Source organism: Marmota marmota, unplaced genomic scaffold (assembly GCF_001458135.2).
Source record: "Marmota marmota marmota unplaced genomic scaffold, marMar, whole genome shotgun sequence".
Taxonomy (NCBI): domain Eukaryota; kingdom Metazoa; phylum Chordata; class Mammalia; order Rodentia; family Sciuridae; genus Marmota; species Marmota marmota.
The window spans coordinates 333,068-341,896 of NW_026000138.1; positions in this window are offsets into that span (position 1 = coordinate 333,068).

Genomic DNA, 8,829 nt, shown 5'->3' on the forward strand with positions numbered 1-8,829 from the left:
AGCTGCAAGTTGAGATCTTCATCTGGGCACTACTGTGTGCCCCAACCCCAAGGACAAAACCCGAGAAAAATGACTACTTTTCCTTGTCGGAATTCAGTCTACAACATTTCTGTAGTCTAACTACAGTCTAACATTTCTGTAGTGTAATTAAAATTTATGGTATTTATGTATGTACAGGAAAAAGCTGGTTTATATAAAGTTCAGTACTATTCAAAGTTTCAGAACTTATCCCCTTCAGATAAGAGGTAACTACTAAATGCTTAGCCTCACTGCATCAACAGCAGAAATGAACCCTGAGCAGTGGCACACACTTGTAATCCCGGCAACTTGGGAGGCTGAGGCTGGAGGATCACAAGTTTGAGGCCCATCAGGGGAAATCAGTGAGACCCTGTCTCAAAATAGAACACATTTAAAATGGGAGGGCTGCAGAAGTAGCTCAGTGGTAGACACCCCTAGGTTCAATTCCCAGTATAGGGGGAAGGGTTGGGAGCAGTTGTAATGGACAGGTAAGTAAAGTATGTTAAAAGACCAATTCAACCCTATCATTAGGCTTATGATGTAAATACACATTTTCATTCCAGGGCCATCAAACTGGTCTCAAATCTTGTGCATTACTGGAAAGATGGAGAAGATGAAATTAACAGCCTCATTCCTGGAAGACTAGAGACAAAAAAAAAAAAAAACATTTAATTTTTTTTTTTAAAGTTTGCACCAAGTCCAATAACTTGCATAACAGAACTGAGACTGAAAGTAAATAAGTCATGTAGGAATTGCAGCTGTTGATCACAAGCTTACCAACATCTTTAATGCCCACCATAAGGGAATGATTAAATAAATAGTGCAAACACATAAAATGGGATAGTATCTAGCCATTCAAAGAACAAGCTGGCTGGTTGAGATGTAATATAATAAAAACAATAACAAACCAGGGGCCAGAAAAGTGTGTATAAGACACTACTGTGTTAAAGCATGACATAAGCAATTTGCTCAAGTGATCCCTAACAGGAATCACAAGAACTGGTGACAGGGGTAACCTTGGGGCGGGAGACTGTGATGGGCTGGAGACAAGGCAGGAGACTCGGTGTTCACTGAACACCCGTTTGGAGCTTTAAATGCACAGTAGTCCCCGCTTGTTCAAAGTAGGCAGGTTCCAAGACCCTGATGGGTGCCTGAAACCTTGGACAGTCCCGAGCACCCATGTACTCTTTCCCTGCAGGCCCTGCACAAGTCTTGTAGCCTCTGGAAATTTCCACTCTCTGTTCAGGAAAGAATGAGAATGGAAAATGCAAATCACTTGCTATTAATAGTATTTCATGTGACTAGGGAAAGTGGGACCACACAGTGAGAATTCCATGCCTATACAGGCAAGTGAATCAAAGAATGGATGAATGAATGAACTTAAGGGGGGGGGGCATGGTTCAGTGGTGCAGCCTGCCTGGCATGCGGGAAGCCCTAGTTCAAAAACCAATACTGCAAAAATAAATAGCTGAGGGGGGCAATTTTAGCCTTTTGAAATCTAAGTTAATGAGAATATAATTTGTACCTTTGTCCGACTCTGAGGTGACTAGCTAGAATTATTTTACCAGGCCTGCTACAAGATCCCGAGTCCTAGTAAAACAGCCTCTTTGCATAGAGCAACTTAAGACCCCTGAAGGCCAAAAAATGTCCAGAAAGGATCAACATAAACTAAGGGTCTCCTGAGCAACTAATCTTTTTTTTGTTTGGTGGGGGGCACCTTGGAATGAATTCAAGGGCACTCAAACATTGAGCCATCCTCAGCCCCATTTTGTATTATATTTAGAGACAGTCTCACTGAGTTGCTTAGCACCTCGCTGTTGCTGAGGCTGGCTTTGAACTTGCAATCCTCCTGCCTCAGCCTCCTGAGTCTCTGGGATTACAGGCATGCGCCACCACACCTGGCTCCGAGCATCTAACATCTTATAAATGAACTTTAAGATCCTATTTTCTATCAGGCATGGTGGCTCATGCCTATAATTCCAGTGACTCAGGAAACTGAGGCAGGTGGATCAAAAAATTCAAGTCCTGCCTGAGCAACTTAGGGAGACACTGTCTCAAAATAAAATAAAAAGGGCTGGGGATGGGCTGGGGTTGTGGCTCAGCGGTAGAGTACTTACCTAGAATGTGTGAGGCACTGGGTTCAATCCTCAGCACCACATAAAAATAAATCAATAAAATAAAGGCCCATCAACATATAAAACAATATTTAAAAAGAAGGGGGGGTTAGGATGAAGCTCAAGTGGTGGGGCACTGCCAGGTTCAACTCTAGTGATACACACACACCCCTCTATTTTCCAAGCCTAGCTGGAGATTGGTTTAAGGGACAGAGAACGACAAATATATGCATTTAAAAGTATTAAACTGCTGTCAGAAAACAGCTATATGTACATCCTTTCTTTAAAGGTATGTGAATCTTAACAGCAGAGGGAGCCTCTGGACTTGGCCTCTGCCTCAGCAGGGTTTGAAGCCAGAGCTGCTGGTGCCATCCCAGCCCCCGGCCCTCTATTTGCTGGGCCATTTCAAGCAGGTCACTTAACCTCTCTAGTCCCAGACAAAACAGGGATGTGTTGTTTAGTTTAAATGGATTTTTTTTTTTTTGTAAACTGTGTAACTGCAAATACTATTTCTCACTACCCCTGGCAGCCCCTCTGCAGGACAGAGGAGATCATGCTATTCCAGCTCTGATGGCAACGGTTTGTGCACAGTTTGTACAAGTGTTAAAAGAACTCTCAGAAGCCACGCCTCCTGGGAGAGAGCGAAGAAAGGGCGGAGTTTGTCTTGCCTTAGGGAGTTGGCACAAGGGTGGGCGCAGGCCCAGGTTCCCTGGGACCAGCCACTTGACCTTGGGCCGCCTTTCTCAGCCTGGCCTGGGCTGGCCCTTCAGTGCTGTAGAGCTGATCCCTTCTCAGCCGGGGGATTGAGCAACTTCAGCAAGTGGCAGAGCAGAGCCAGAGCTCAGAGCCCTGCTGTCCCTCAGAGTCACGATCCTTTCCCCTTATCTTTCCAGCCAGCCAGTACTCCACGGGGCTCCCTCCCACTCACAGCAGCAGTGGAAGTCAGGCCAGCAACGGTGGACTGGGGTAAGGGACTCTGGCTGCCCGTAAATTATCCCAGGATGAGAATATTTCCAGGCACAGACACAAGCACATCTCGGACTGTGGAAACGAATGACTGTCCCAAGTCTTGAGACTCAGGACTAGTGTGTACAGAGCACCTGTGACTTCCCCAGGCTCCCTCCCTCCTCAAGGACCATTCTAATGGCAGAGGAACAAACTGCTCTGACCCTGCTTCAACTCCTAAGCCCAAGGGATTGAAGTTGAAGCTATGACATGGGGCTCTGTCCTCGTGGTGTTCATCTAGTCCAATGCCATCTGATACACACACTGTGAGCCACCTGAGCATAGTAAGACCTTCTAGCAGCTTAACAATTAAAAAGGAGCAGATGAGCCAGGCACAGTGGCATATAACTGTAATATCAGTGATTGGGAGGCTGAGGCAGGAGGACTACAAGTTCCAAGCCAGCCTCAGCAATTTAGTGAGGCCCTCAGCAACTTAGTGAGACCCTATCTCAAAATTAAAAAAAATAAAAAGAGTTGAGGATGTGGCTCTGTGCTAAAGCACCCTTGGGTTCAATCCCTGGAAAAACAACAAAAAATATTTTTGCATATTTTTTGGTACTGTGTCTTGGAAACTCCCAGTGTATTCTGCTTACAGCACGTCCTCATTTGTGCTGGATACACTCCAGGTGCTCATTAGCCATGCAGGTCTAGGTGGTGCCGTGGACATTTTTTGTAAAGGGTCATAGATACACACGGTAGGCTCTGCAGCCCTGTTGGGACCACTTGACTCTCTCTGCACCAGAGACCCACCCAGGTGGTGCCCAGATGATGAGTGAGCCATGTGCCCATGGGCCCGGGAGACTGTCTTCACAAAACAGTCAGCTGGCTAAGTTCACGGCCGCTATAAGCCACAATGTTGGATTCTATCCAGAAAACAGGAGGCTCACAGGCTCACGTTCCCCAGGCGGGGAGGGCCGTCCACCGTGGCCTTTCGAAACTTCTCTCCCACCTCCCCTGACCAGCTCTCCATCGCTGGTCAAGGTCGGCCAATCCAACACAGCACCAAGTGGCCCCAGAAATGGCCCCAGACTCTCTACTCTCTAAAGCACAAGAGGAGAAAAGGGACAGTGCCTCTCCACTTGGGACATCCTCATTCCCTTGATTTTTTTTTTTTTTCTCTCCTGCTCAACACTCTGCAGGTTTTCAAATGCGTCCTGTGGAAGTCTGCCCATCCGTCTGTCCTGGGCTGGTCCGGAAGTGGGGTTACCTGATGGATTTTAAATCTCAGCAGCGACTACCATTGCGACTACCATTGCCCCCTTTGGCAGCCACTGAAGTAGGCGTCCACACCAAGGATGGGAAATGACACCCAGAAATGCAGTGCCACTAGAGGATGCCATCTAGTGGAGACTGGGTGCTAGAGGCAGAAGGGCACCGAGGGCCAGGCCAGGATGCCAGGGTCCAGGAGTGGCAGGAGTGGCAGCAGACAGGCCTTCAGCAGGGTCCAGAAGGTGTCAGGGCCTGGGAGGGGCCACCAGGGGGGGCCATGTGACCTGCTGCTCTGCTGGAGGTGGACTCCAACAGAGCAGCAGGTCCTGGAGACACTCTCCTGGAGACAGTGCAGTGACCCCACGTGGGCGCGTGGGCACCCAAGCACTCATGCGCATGGCTGCCCTCACACAGCAATACCCCCCCGTTTCCAGAACTGCACTTTATTCTCGAATGTTCAAAACTCAGTATTTTGGAAGCCGTGAACATCTAAGTTTAAGGGCTTATTGCTTTTGAAGTAAACTCAATTCTGCTATCTTATAATTATTCTAATAAATAATTAGAATAAATTAAAAAAATAAGATACACATTCAATACACTGTCAAACGCTGGATGTTTTGGTGCCTGCAGAGTCGCGGCCACTTGGAGATGCTCCAGAGCAGGCTGCGGCCCCTCCCTTGTCCTCAGGCTGGACGGAACCTGGGCTCCTCCTGGCTGAGAGCAGAGGCCACAGGGAGGGCAGGAAGCGGAACCCAGCACTGGTGGAGTTGCGAGGTGCACACACTCACACGCACACTCACTCACGCGTGCACACACGGACACGCCAGCGCCTCTCCACCAAGTGGACCACTTAACAGCCGCGACCTCTCCAGCCACCGAGGGGACCTGTCACCCACAGCAATTCTGCCTACACCAGCACATCCCACGGGCAGCCAGACTGCTCTCTCGGGGGACTCAGGGACCAGCCCTCTGCTGCAGATGGCAGCCAGACCCTGGTGCACTGCCACTAGGGCACACCCTGCCGGTGCCCTTTTCCACATGGCTGCTTTGGTGAAATACTGCAGCCAGGCACAGGGCGCACACCTGTCATCCCAGCGGCTCAGGATATGGCTTAGTGCCCCTGGGTTCAATCCCTGGTACCAACGAATGAATGAATAGTTTAAAAAAAAAAAAAAAACAACTATAGAGATTGGGTGACTTAGACCTTGTCCAAACCCAATCCTTTCTCCACCACCACACTAGGACAGGGCTTCCACACGTGAATGTGGTGTCCATCCATAGCGCCACCGAACTCCTGTCTCTACAGATTACCCTATGAGTGACTTACACCATGCTGTGCGCTAAACCTCCCAACGGGGTTCCATGCCAACACCTGCAAGCTCTTGATTCCTGGACAGTGGAGGTCAAGGTATGCTTAGGTGGCATTTGGAGCTAACCTTAGCACTATCCACACTAGCATCATTGATGCCATGAGTGATGTGCAGTTTAAAAAAAAAAAAAAGTTTCCGGCATGATGGCTCACCCCTGTAATCCCAGCAACTCAGGAGGCTGAGGCACAAGGATCACCTGTTTGAGGCCAGCCTGGGCCACTTAGTGAGGCCCCTCAGCAACTTTTGAGAACTGGTCTCAAAATAAAAAGGACTGGGGATGTAGCTCAGTGGTTAGGCACCCAAGTTCAGTCCCTGGCACCAAATACAAGAGTCAAACAAGCAACCAGAGGTGTAGAGAGTGCTTGCCCAGCATGTGTAGGACCCTGAGCTCCATCTCCAGCCACACACAGACTGTTCCAAAGAGCAATTCAGTGATTACCTAGGGGCAGGGACAGGAATCGCCACAAAAGGCCACCAGGGGGGGCTGGGGATGTGGCTCAAGCGGTAGCGCGCTCGCCTGGCATGCGTGCAGCCCGGGTTCGATCCTCAGCACCACATACAAACAAAGATGTTGTGTCCGCCAATAACTAAAAAAGAAATAAATATTAAAAAATTCTCTCTCTCTCTCCCCATCTCTCTCTCTCTCTCCTCTCTCTTAAAATAAATAAATAAATAAATACATTTAAAAAAAAAAAAAAGGCCACCAGGGGCTTGTGAGGGGGATGATCAGGCTCCCCAACAACAGGGGTAAGTTTTACAAGTGTAGATACATGTCTGTTTTGAGGGGTGCTGGGCATTGAACCCAGGGGTGCTCTATCCCTGAGCTACTTCCACAGCCCTTTTCATTTTTTGAAACAGGGTTTCACTAAGTTGTTGAGGCTGACCTCGACCTTGCGATCCTCCTGCCTCAGCCTCCCTGGCTACTGGGATTCCAAGCATGCACCACGGCAGCCAGCAGATGTCCATCAAAGGTTAGCAAGCTGCACCCTCAGAACACGTGCCAGTCATTATTGATTATAGCCTCATTAAAAACTGTTTAAAAGACTGGTCTGTGCAACGGGACTGTGTCTACTCATCCTGTTTCTTTCTCACCAGCACTACTGTCCCTACCAAGTGCTACGCTGTCCATCCTGGCTCCTGTCCCAACACTGCTGGGCTCCCAGCCATGGACTGCCCAGGCTGCCTGCAGCAGCACCCCAATGACCACTCCAAACTGCCCCCTATGGAGCCGTGGGCAGTCTTCTCTGCAAATGTTTGCTAAGGAAAGGAGTTTCAGCGCCCAGGGACACCCTGGCTCCGGCTGGGGTGGAGACTGGACCCCGCAAGGGCTACCAACCCAATGGGTGACACAGGACACCTGCCAAAGTGGGTGTCAGACAAACCAGCCCTTTCTAGTGTGAGCTGCAACGCATCTCAGTCAACATGAAGACTTGCGGCCTTCTGCTGCGAAGGCCCTGCTGGGTTATCTGAAATTCAAGTTTAACCCTTCTCTGTTTTACCTGGCAACCTATTTCCAACTGAACACTTAAATTCAAGGTTTTGTGCTACCGGAGAACTGGTTTGGGGCGTGGCCACCTATGGGAATGCAGGTGCTGAGCGTCCCCAGGTACCAGGTCCACGTTGACAATTTTAAGGGGACTGTGTTGGGTCCTGTAAAAAGCACACAATTCAGCTATTCACAAGCAAAGAGCAAGAAGTCCAAGCAGTCAAAGAGCCAAAAATAAAAGTTCCCCAGGATGATAATATGCCTTCTAAAAATCCACGGCCTGGCAAGCAAAAAGGGGTAGGGGGGCTCAACACTCAGGAGACTTTGGAGGTCCCTCTAATGCAAGATGGATGGCAAGAGCTGGCTTTGTGACTGGCAGACTCAAAACCCACCAGGAGAAACTATCAGTGTCTACCTGGAAGCCAGATGTCACTCATCAAGGCATCTTAAGAACTAGCAAGAAGTGCACACAGTGCCACACGCCTGTAATCCCAGCAGCTCAGGAGGTGGAGGCAGGAAGATCACAAGTTCAAGGTCAGCCTCAGCAACACAGTGAGAACCTGAGCAACTTAGACCCTGTCTTGAAATGATAAATAAAAAGGGCTGGAATGTGGCTCAGTGGTAAATTGTCTCTGGGTTAAATCCCCAGGTCCTAACAAACAAACAAACTAGCAAGGATTGCGGAGAGGAAGCATTTCAGGATGCCCCTGGCCACGAGGCACAGCCCTGTCCCCAGACGCTATGGAGAGTCATCTCCACGAGTCATTCCTAACCCCCTGCAGGCCCGCTGACCCCAGGACCAACGAGTGGCCGGAGCAGGTGTCACTGTCCCTGAAGAAGTTCTGCTACGGTTCTCCTGGCCTCTCACCCAATCCCCATGTTCTCAGTTCCCATCTGGTCACTTCCTGGCCAGCACCCAGGCCTGTCCCAGTTTCCCATCCCTCTGGTCGTGACCCATGTGGCCTAATGGGGACCCATATTAAAATTTTCCAATGGCAGCCACCTCCAGGTACTATCACCAACCACTGGTGTGGAGGAAGCCCTGGGCACCATCCACTAGGCCAGTTTTCAAGACGCCCCATGGCTGTACTTCAATGCCAGAGACCACAGGGAGCCACTCACAAAGCAAGAGCTGGATAAGGCCACCAGGTGCTGGGCAGCGCTCTGGGCCAGGCTTCTGCACCCACAGCAGCTCCAGATGCCCCACCCAGGTGGCCACCCAGACCCAGTGCTCCAGAGATGGCCCCCTCTTCCTTTCCTGGGCTCCTTTCTGTCCTTGGTAAAGCGAGTACTTACTGTGATACTGAAGCTCTGGGAAATAAACACTGGTTAACTTTGAGATATTTAAAAAATTGACCCTTAATCATGACAGAGTCGTAGCAGTTGCCATCAAAACGGTTTTTTTTTTTTAATATCACATTCAGTGAAGTGCTGCACTAATATATTCTACAGGCCTGACGGTATAAAAAGGTCTCTCCTCGAGGCTATGAGTTATGGTACAAAAATACATTTTTTCACATACAAAAGAGAGAAGAAAGAGATGTTGGGGGGAGGCCAGATACTCTACAAGGTTCCACGAGTGGGGTTAAGAATACACCCAAATAGCCAGGTGCAGTGGGCACGCCTG